Source organism: Phodopus roborovskii, unplaced genomic scaffold (genome assembly GCF_943737965.1).
Source record: "Phodopus roborovskii unplaced genomic scaffold, PHOROB, whole genome shotgun sequence".
NCBI classification, from domain to species: Eukaryota; Metazoa; Chordata; class Mammalia; order Rodentia; family Cricetidae; genus Phodopus; species Phodopus roborovskii.
Window position 1 is genome coordinate 53,628,115 of NW_026126418.1, and position 10,503 is coordinate 53,638,617.

A 10,503-nucleotide genomic window follows, 5' to 3' on the forward strand; every position below is an offset into this window, starting at 1 on the left:
CCCTTGACAAGAGCCTCACCCTGCTTAGAAAACCTTTGAACAATCCAAAACAGTACCAGTATGATGAGGCTTAAAGTTTGCTCACACAACCAAGTAACAAGTTGTTGACAAGGATCAGAAATGAAGTTGGAGAGCACAAATACGATTTATACGTACATATTTCTAACTACAATTTATGGTCTGATGATTTTATAAATGTTTGAGTTAAGATACTATAGAATAAGGCCTATTTCATTTTTTCTTCTTCACAAAGAAGATTCTGAGAGCTAAGAAATGTGCTTAAGATGCCCAGCCTTGTGGGAAATGCAGAATTACTCTATGCCCAGAACCCAATCCCTAAGTGGCTAACCACAAGGCAATGGACCCTTTAAAACTGCAGGGGCTTGAGGACTGTGTAGGGGTGGGGGCTACCAGGGCATTTTTCAGACAAGCCTTTGGATATTTGGCTTAGCAAATCTAATTAGGATCTTTATGAGCAAAATGTTTTCACAAGACAACAAGTCCGTAGTTTTCTAGAAGTTACAAGGCTTTATTTAATTCTCCCTTTGGGAGCTAAAATTCTATTATCAAAACTTCCTGTATATTTATTTGATAAAGCTGCATGCTGACATGCAAGACTTCTAAAGAATATGTTCCTTTATGTACCATTTATTATGTCTATTCATTCTCACACAGGGACCAAAAATAATTAAATCAGTATCCAACATTAAAGAGATAATTATTTTCTTACTTCCTGAACAAAATTTTCTCATGCATTATACATGTTTATTTTTTCTGTTATTGCTCTAACACTTTGTACTGAGTCCATAATATCAAAAAGTAGAATTCATCAAAAATAAAATGCTTTTGTCATTATAATTAGAAAGATAAAGTTGTTGAATTGTTATAAAGGAGTATCACAGTGATTGATGGGAATCACGTATACAGAAACAGATACATACCTAAACCAGCACAAGAGCTATGTACAGGAACATAATTCAAAGTGACTATCATGAATTGAAAAACATCAATTTATTCACAGATAAGAGATGAAAAATAATACAAAAAGAAAGTGTGGGTTCATAGGACAAACAGGAAATGTAAGAGAACAATTCTACAGAAAATTGAAAATTCTTGTGATAGCCATGAGTAATGAAGGAAATACGGTGGTAGAATGTAAGGAGATAAACAGGGTCAGCCCTGTCCAGAAGATAAACAATCAACCACACACAGCTCAAAATGGCAAATCTAAGGGAAGACCTAAATTTGATGGCCTATGAGCATTTATGGGGAGTGTGCAGATCATTACAAAGCACCATGCGCTGGCCCAGAACAATGAACAGTAATAGTCCACACTCCCTTCCTTTCCAAATAGTGTTCCCAGTCTCAATGGGAAAAAGGTAAAACATGGGACAGTATATCAGAGGTCGCTTTAGACCAGGGACCTAAGATTTATCACCCACAGACTTTACTTCCCCAAGCAGAATCTTCAGTTACCTACACCACACCAATCACCTGTCTGAATCTTTGAGGCCAGCTTCTACAGCTTGCCACATACGTTTCATTTCTTTGTTCTCCATCAAAAACATAAATTCCTGTGTCTGTGTCCCAAGGACACTTCTCTATCCCCCATCTTAGTGTTGTTTTGTTTTTCCACTGCCTTCCTCTATTCCCCACCTTTCAAAGTTTCTTTCTGTCTCTGGAAACCTGAATCTAGGTAGCAGTGCGTAACATCCATGCTCTTCTCAAAATACTGTTCCTAACTTTAGACTTTAGTTGAGATCTGGCTCTCTTAAAGAGAGATAGTTTCCATCTTCTCCTGATAGAAACTACTTCTTCCTCCCATCCTGAGATAAAGGAGGATTAGTTTGCTGCACTTAGCACAACTCCCATGGTAGCTGTGGCTTTAGAAGATAAGATGACAGGAGGCTTGCTTTTATTCTCTGAGAAGGAAGGCTTCTTGTCAGTTGGAACATAATTCAAAGTGACTATCATGAATTGAAAAACATCAATTTATTCACAGATAAGAGATGAAAAAATAATACAAAATAGTGTGGGTTCATAGGACAAGCAGGAAATGTAAGAGAACAATTCTACAGAAAACAGAAAATTGAAAATTCTTGTGACAGCCATGAGTAATGAAGGAAATACGGTGGTAGAATGTAAGGAGATAAACAGTAGTTTCCAATCTACTGACACGCTACTGGTCAGAACTCAGTTGTGAGATTACGTATGGATACAGGCAGTTTGAGAAATGGTCACATAGTCATATATAAGTCATCTGTGTATTGCCAAGGAAGAACCAACACAGACATCAAGGTATAGTTTCTGCCTCAGACATGACTTTTTAACCTCACATGTCTACTCAATTCATTGACTCACTGATACTTAGCCCATGGTCTCTGTGACATTTCCGACCCTGTTGACATTTTCTTTCTTTTTCAATATTATGCAACTGGAGTGACAGACTATTGTGAACCACTGTGGAGGTGTTAGGATTTGAACACAGATCCTCTGAAGAGCAGTCAGTGCTCTTAACCACAGTCATCTCCCCAGTTCCCTTGTTATAATCTTAAACACCCTTCAAATTTATATAGAAAGCCTACTAATCGGCATTTTAACTCTGCCATTGTGTCACTTCCTAAATCACAAGACTTTCTCCTCCATCCCACATTCCCATTTCCCACTCACATGCCAGTTCCAGTCACACAGAAGACCTCTAGTTCCCTGCTTGCCACCGTTCTTCCAGCTTTGCTGCTCCTCATCCCCACTCCCCAAGCCAGGGTACCACAGCTCACCTCACTGTCTGCTGCTCCCCAAATTCCTATGGAACCACAACTCATCAGCAAACCTCTGTCCTAAATCAGTTGTTTCCAAAGCAGTAGCCCTCAAAGCTGGCCTACATTTGTCAGCCTTAGTCCTTTCATGCCACTCTAGCCTTTCCTAGTTCTTTCTCATAGCCCATAACATCTGTGCATTTAATTTGCAAAAGTATCACAGTATACCATAATGTTCATTGATTTATAAATAGAATGAGGGACTGCATCATAAATGAATTGACCACAAGAAGAATATAAACTCCACTCAGTATATTTTCATAAATTTCTGCATTTGTACCTTTAAAAAAACCAAGGGTGCTGTTTATGATGAATGTAAGCCCCAGGAAAACCAAAGGCACAGCTCAGGATTTTACCACTGGGACTGCCTCCTCAGAAATAAAGAGAACACAATTGGAGTGATTAAAAATACTAAAGAATTGAAGCTAAGAGTAAATGATTAGAACATTCCAGAAGTAATATCCAAAGTCCAATAGACCAGAATAATGTTCAAGTCTTTAACCTTTACATATATTAATATACATTCCATATAATGTTAATATAGTATCATTTTAAAATATTTATATATATCTTTTTAAATATTTTTATAAATTATATAATTATATATATATATAATTATATATAAATTATATAAATAGATATATAAGCATATTTATTATATATAATCATGTTAAATATTTAATATATAATATATTTTGTTACATATATATTTAATATGTGTTTATTGATAGATATATATTTATATATATAAAAATAAAGACAAAGGTTAAGTCCTTCATTTTATTTAGGTCCTTCACTTAGATTCTAAATTGCAACAAACAAAACGCAGAAAAACAAAGTATTTCACATGAAAATATGCATAAGGTTCCATTTTACTGCAAAGCTCTAATCAAAAGTCCCCTAGTAGATAATGCCACTTCTACCTTAGTAGACATAAGCCATCAAGAATGAAGTCTTCCTTTGTTGCATGCATAAGTACACTTTAGTATACAAAATTGCAGAGCTTGGAAGCACAGTGACTGAGCATGGGGAAAGATCCAATGGTGATTGTAAGTTACCATTGTTTGCATTTGTTCTGGTCCACTCAAAACTATGAAAATGGGTGGGTGCCCTGCCACAAGTTAGAATCACCTGGGTAGGAAGCCATACCTAGGAACTGTCCTGATTTCCTTAACTGATGTGGGAAGACACGCCCAAGTGTGGGCGGTACCTTCCGTTGGCAGCCCAGGTGAAAAGTGTGTGTGTGTGTGTGTGTGTGTGTGTGTGAGAGAGAGAGAGAGAGAGAGAGAGAGAGAGAGAGAGAGTGAGCAGAGCCTTCTCTTTTGGCAGGAGATTTGCGCCATTCCCTTTTTTGACCTTCCCACTTGCCATCCAATTGACATAAATTCCATCACTGATAACAGAGTGGGTGTTTCCAGGCTTCGGTCAAGGACTAAGGAGCAGCGGCTCTCCATGCATCCACCTGGTTTTCAGTGCCAGACTGGGACGGCTAAGGCACCAACCTCGTGGACCAAGCACCTACAGCGTTATAAGCGTCCAGTGTGAGACAGCCAATGCTAGGCTCTCAGTGTCTTGGGAGTTAGACCAAAGTTGTTACTATTATAACATAAGCTGATTCAATAAATTCATGTGGATATAGATATAGAAGTAGAAATAGATACAGATACAAATATTCATCCTATTGGTTCTATTGCTCTAGCGAACAGAATAGAAATATTAACAAAATTAACAAAGATGTTTTCTGCTCTTAACATTCTGTGACTATGTCCTCTCAAGCCAAAAGAAGAAAATCTAAAATGGAAATGAAAGATAAAGAGATGGGTTCTTTCAGTGCATACCAATTCATTCTGCCATTTAAATCATTATGGCCCTCTCTGGCCATTTGGAAATTATATCTAAACAACTCTGGGAAAAACAGTCCACATGCCCAATACAATACAATATAATTGCCTGTAAGTCTATGTGATGTTAACAGTGTGGACTCTGTCTATGCCTTTCAAAGAGTGGTTCATATATTCTGAACTTTAAGGTCTTTTAAAGGACATCAGCCATTTTTTACCATTAATTCAATATCATGTGATGACGCAACATTCTTACCACACCAGAACAATGAAACTATACACAGGAGGACCTACCCAATTTCCTGACCAGCCCCATACAGACAATGCAATACCAAACCGGAAATTTTAGATTCTCCAAATAAGTTGTGTCCATTCTCATCACACAGTCATAAGTGAGTTTTGAGGAAAAAGAGAATAATGATACAAGCACAAGTGGCCAATGGCCCCATCCCAGCTCTGAAAAATAGATGTTTTGGGTACACTGACTGTGTCCCAAACCCTCACGCATTCAGCCCCTGTGCAGCTCAATTGCTTTAGTGACCTTTCCATTGCTAGGATGAGACACCCAAGATAATCAACTTGAAACAAATGCAGGAATGTTTTGGCTTAACTCAAAGGTTTTAGCCCATGTCACTTTAGATCCATGGAAGATGGAGAGACCAGTCTAGGTTCACAAAGGCCCCTTAAGGAAGTGCCTCCAGCAACCTGACCTTCTCCCACCACCTAAGGTTCCACACTTCCCAAAGCTAACAGGTGACTATCTTTGCACATATAGGCCTTTAAGATCCAAATTACAATATAAGTGATTTGGGCTTCTTAATAGATTTTAAATGTTTCTTACTGGACCAGTTAATACTTTTAAATACTTTTAAATAAGTACTTTTTAAAAACTGACAGGTTTTTTAATTTTTAATTTAAAAAAAAAAAACACAGGAAGTTGCAAATAGATGAAAGAAGCTATCAAGCTATCAATAACTAATTTCCTTTATTTGTTCAAAGTAAACACCTTCTATATGTTGTCTACCACAAATACATAGATTGTAATCATCACTCAGGAAAACTATTAACAGCAGACTGAATTTTTTTTTATTTTGTGAGATCATGGATTCACATCAAACATAAGAAGAAAAAAAATATGAAAGAAAGCACTACTATATCAAAGAGCCTAGCTATGAGTTGGAGGGAGGATGGGCAATGCTTGGCATGCATATTCCCATCATCCCTGCAGAACCCATAGAGTTTATTCCAGCTCTTCCCACCACACCAGATGCAGCCTCACCGCCCTCAATGCAGCATGCCAACCAGCCCCTTCCAATTTGAAAGAGAACCTATTAGCCAGCCCCAAGCTGGGCTCATAATAGATTTCTACACAACAGAAGGTTAACTAATTGCCTGGAGTGTTCTCTTTCCTTTGTTTGTTGTACTACATGCCAAATGGCTCTTCGTTCAGAAACAACAATCACAGAATTTGGAGTATGTAAACAAATGCACTTCTTATATTTTTGGTTGTGAGCCTAGCCTTTAACAGCTGAGCCATCTCTCCAGCCCACAAACGCACTTATAAGACAACAGTGTGATAGTATACATATTACATGCATACATTTATCCTCCAGTTACCACTCAATCAGGCATTAAATATTATCACTGTTTTTGAGGAGAGAAAAATGAGTCTTCAAGAATTTGAAAACTCCTCAGAAAAATGCTCAGAAAATATTTGGTAGCTCTGCCCTGTCCTTGTTGCAGAAGCTATGTTCTTAGATGATATAATAAACTGTCTCCCCCTTCAATGAGAGAATGTTGAAAACTTCTTCTGTCCTGGTATCTCTACTCTAATACAATTAATCAACATTGTGAAGATTCCCTAAAGTGCCCTTAGTCCCAACATGAAGCCTGTAACATTTTATTTATTCTGCAAAATATTTTTGTATATAACTAAGAGAATGTCTTCCCCTAGTTTCCCTGTGTACCCGTAGGCCACTCTGGCCAACAAAGCAAGAAGGCTAACTGTAGATTATCACTCCCTCCATCCCTCCAAATCCAATCCCCCAGTTTCATCCAACTTGGTTGCAGATCACCTGCTGCAGCTCCTCCTTACTTTCTGTCCCCATTCTCAGAGGCCTACCTAAGCAAATCCTGGTGGCATACCCTGCTTTCCTCTCTCCTGGGGGTCACTTACCCCTCCCCCTGCTCATCTTCTTTCCTTACTTGGAAACTCCAGTGGCCACACCTATCAGGATCCTGGTACAGCCATCACCCCCTCCTAAGAACCAGACAAGGCAACATAAACCAATAAACAAGCACCCATCCAACAAAGACAAGACCAAATATCAGCACCTAGAATTACAATCTTCCCAAGCCCAAATCAGAATCCTAAATGCCAGTGTAAAAAGCACAATCAATAATAGCCAGGACAATATGTGTCCATCAGAGCCCAGGAACCCAACCGCAGGAGACCTTGAGTATTGCAATATCGCTGAAATACCCTACATGGATATGATAGAGGTGCTTAAAGAGAAGATGAAGGAATCCCCTAAAGAAATCTGTGAAAACACAGTGAAAGGGAATAAATAAAACCACTCAAGACCTGAAAGTGGAAATAGAATCAACAAAGAAATCCCAAACTGAGGGAAATGTTAAAGTGAAAATGTTAGGAACTCAAGCAGGAACCTCAGAAGCAAGCATCACCCACAGAATACAAGAGATGACAGAGAATCTCAGGCATCGAAGACATGATAGATGAAATGGATAACTCAGTCAAGAAAATGTTAAATCTAGAAAAAATTCTGCATGAAACATCCAGAAAATCTGGGACACTATGGAAAGACCACATCTAAGAATAATAAGTGTAGAGGAAAGAAAAAAAATCCAGGCCAAAGGCACAGAAAATACTTTCAACAAAATCATAGAAGAAAATTCCCATAACCTAATGAAGGAGTCCCATTCAACGTATGAAAAGCCTGTAGAACACCAAATAGACTGGATCAGAAAAGAAAGCCCCCTAGCCTAGATACATAATAAACAAGACACTAGATGTACAGAGGAAAGAAAGAATATAAAAACTGCATGGATGCTGGGCATTGATGGCATATGCCTTAAATCCCAGCACTCGGGAGGCAGAGGCAGGAGGATCTCTGTGAGTTTGAGGCCAGCATGGTCTACAGAGTGAATTCCAGAACAGGCTCCAAAGCAATACAGAAAAACCCTGTCTCGAAAAAGCAAACAAACAAACAAACAATAAAAGCTGCAAGGAAAAAAAGATCAAGTAGCATATAAAGGCCTATTAGAATAACATCCAACTTTTCAGTAGAGACTCTCAAAGCCAGGGCCTGGACAGATGTCCTGCAGACTCTAATAGAATACAGTACACCACAAAACTTTCAATTGCAATAGATGGAGAAAATAAAATATTCCATTGTAAAACCAAATTTAAACTGTATCTGTCTGCAAACTCAGCCCTTCAAAAGGCAATAGAAGGAAAAGTTAAACCTAAAAAAGGTTTTTTGTTTTGTTTTGTTTTAAGCCAGGGAAATTGAAAATATTCTAGATATTAGATGATTAAAGATAGCTGTCTATTCTCTTAGATGTGATACTATATAATGATAATTGTCTTCTGAAGTCTTTAGGGGTGAAATGCTATAAATGAAATGAGAGAGAGGGAAGGGCAGACACAGCAACATGCAACTGTTTGCCTGTAAAACATCTGTGGTGCTTTGAAAGAAAGTGGCCCCCAAAGGGAGTGGCACTATCAGGAGGTGTGGCTTTGCTGGAGTAGGTGTGACCTTGTTGGAGAAAATGTCACTGTGGCAGTGGGCTTTGAGGTCTCCTATGCTCCGCTTCCTGTTGCCTTCTGATCAAGAAGTAGCCAGCACTACGTGGGCTTGCATGCCGCCATGCTCCCTACCATGATGATAATGACTGAACCTCTGAAACTGTAAGACAGCACAAATTAGATGTTTTCCTTTGTAAGAGTTGCCGTGGTCATGGTGTCTCTTCACAGCAATAGAAACCCTAGCAAAGATAGCATCCGAGCTGGAAACACATGGACCACTATCCTTTACAGTAACTGTCTGCATAAAAACTATGCATTTTATTCCCATCTAGGGTACTTTGCTCAGCACCCCTAGACTCCAGTCCAGGGACCTGGTATGAGCTTTGGCTTTGTCATCTGACAGAAGGGACACCTGCTTCTTTTTCAGCACTGGGTCTCTCTAGGGAGGCACAGCCAGTGCAGCCAGGCAGTTAGGGAAAAGGCCGTTCCACACCCTGCATTCCTTATTTCCTGAGGGCAATGGGGTACAAAGGGAGGCTTGAATTATGGTTTTTCTAAGTAAGGTTCAGCTCACAAGCTTTTCCAGCTGCCTTACAACAGTGTGGTTATTAACCACACACACACACACACACACACAGAGAGAGAGAGAGAGAGAGAGAGAGAGAGAGAGAGAGAGAGAGAAATCTGCCAATCCTGGGTCCTCCACTAGGATAAAATAAGAAGAAGAAGGAGAAGGAGAAGAAGAACTTAATAACAACTGCCACAGTTCTTGAGGTCTTACCATTCATTCCTCAGGCACCAAGTGTCTTACATGTATCCTAATTCATGGACTCTCATGTAGGATTAGTCATTATCATTAAGCATCATCATCACATGCTACCATCAAGAAGTGAATGAAACACTCATATAAAAGGCAAAAAATAGTAAGAGAATTCATATTCAGAAGGCTAAATCATCTTTACCTAAAGAGGCAAGAATTAGGGGAAGGAGTACATTAGCAATTTCTTTCCTAAAACCATTAATGCCACTCCCTCTGCAGCCCAAGTCCCTGCAAGTCTCAGCACCCACAGTCATTTATCACTGAAAGAATGAAACTCAGTCAAAATCACAGCTTGCTTCCTGACACAGGCTCAGGCTACCTGGCAATCAAAGCAAAATCAGCAAAGCAAGACATATGACCTCATCCTGCCTTGGCTCCCAGGACTGTGGCCTTGTTGCCACTGTTTGTATCTTTCTTTTCACACATTACTGTTAGAAAATTACAAAGACCCAACCAGATGTTTCCTTCAACATCACTGCAAACAATTTTTAAAGAGGAAAAAAAAAAAAGTTCCCATCATCCCATGGGCACAGAATAAAAGTCCTTAGGAGACCTTCAAACAGTAAATCTTAGAAATCAGAAAATGGATTACTTCAACATGTGTTTGTTTGTTTGAAGGAAAGATGTTCAGAATGCAGTTCTAGTACATCATGACAATACAAAACAACAACCCACAGTAACAGTTATTAACAAATTAGGGAGGCTTCCTGGAATGTCACAGAAAAATTAGAACAAATGCACAAATGCACTATCACTATAGGCAACAACATGGATGAAACTTCATATAATATCATGTCAACTGAAAGAAGCTGGGCACTAAAAGTACATACCTAGGGCTAGGAATATACCTCAACGATGTACCTCAGCTACCATGATCAAGGCTTTGTTTTCCATTTGTTAGCACGGGGGAATAAACAAATGACTGCATGGTTGTGTTGTTGTTATTGTTTTGGTTATTTGTTTTATTGATGCAGGGCCTGTGGCAATGGTCCAGTCCATAAAGTGCTTACTATGCAATCCCAAGGGTCTGAATTTGACCCCCAGCACTGTGGTTTTGTTTTGCTTAGTAATAGTGGTTTATTTGGATTTTTAGAATTTTTAATGAGTATTTTGCCTACATGTATGTGTATGCAGCACTCAGATACAAATGCCAGGAGCGCTTATATACTGTAATCCTAGGGCCGGAAAAGCAGGGATAGGATCCTTGGGACTCCTGGCTAGGCAATCCAGCCTAATAGGTGAGCTTCAGCTCCTTTC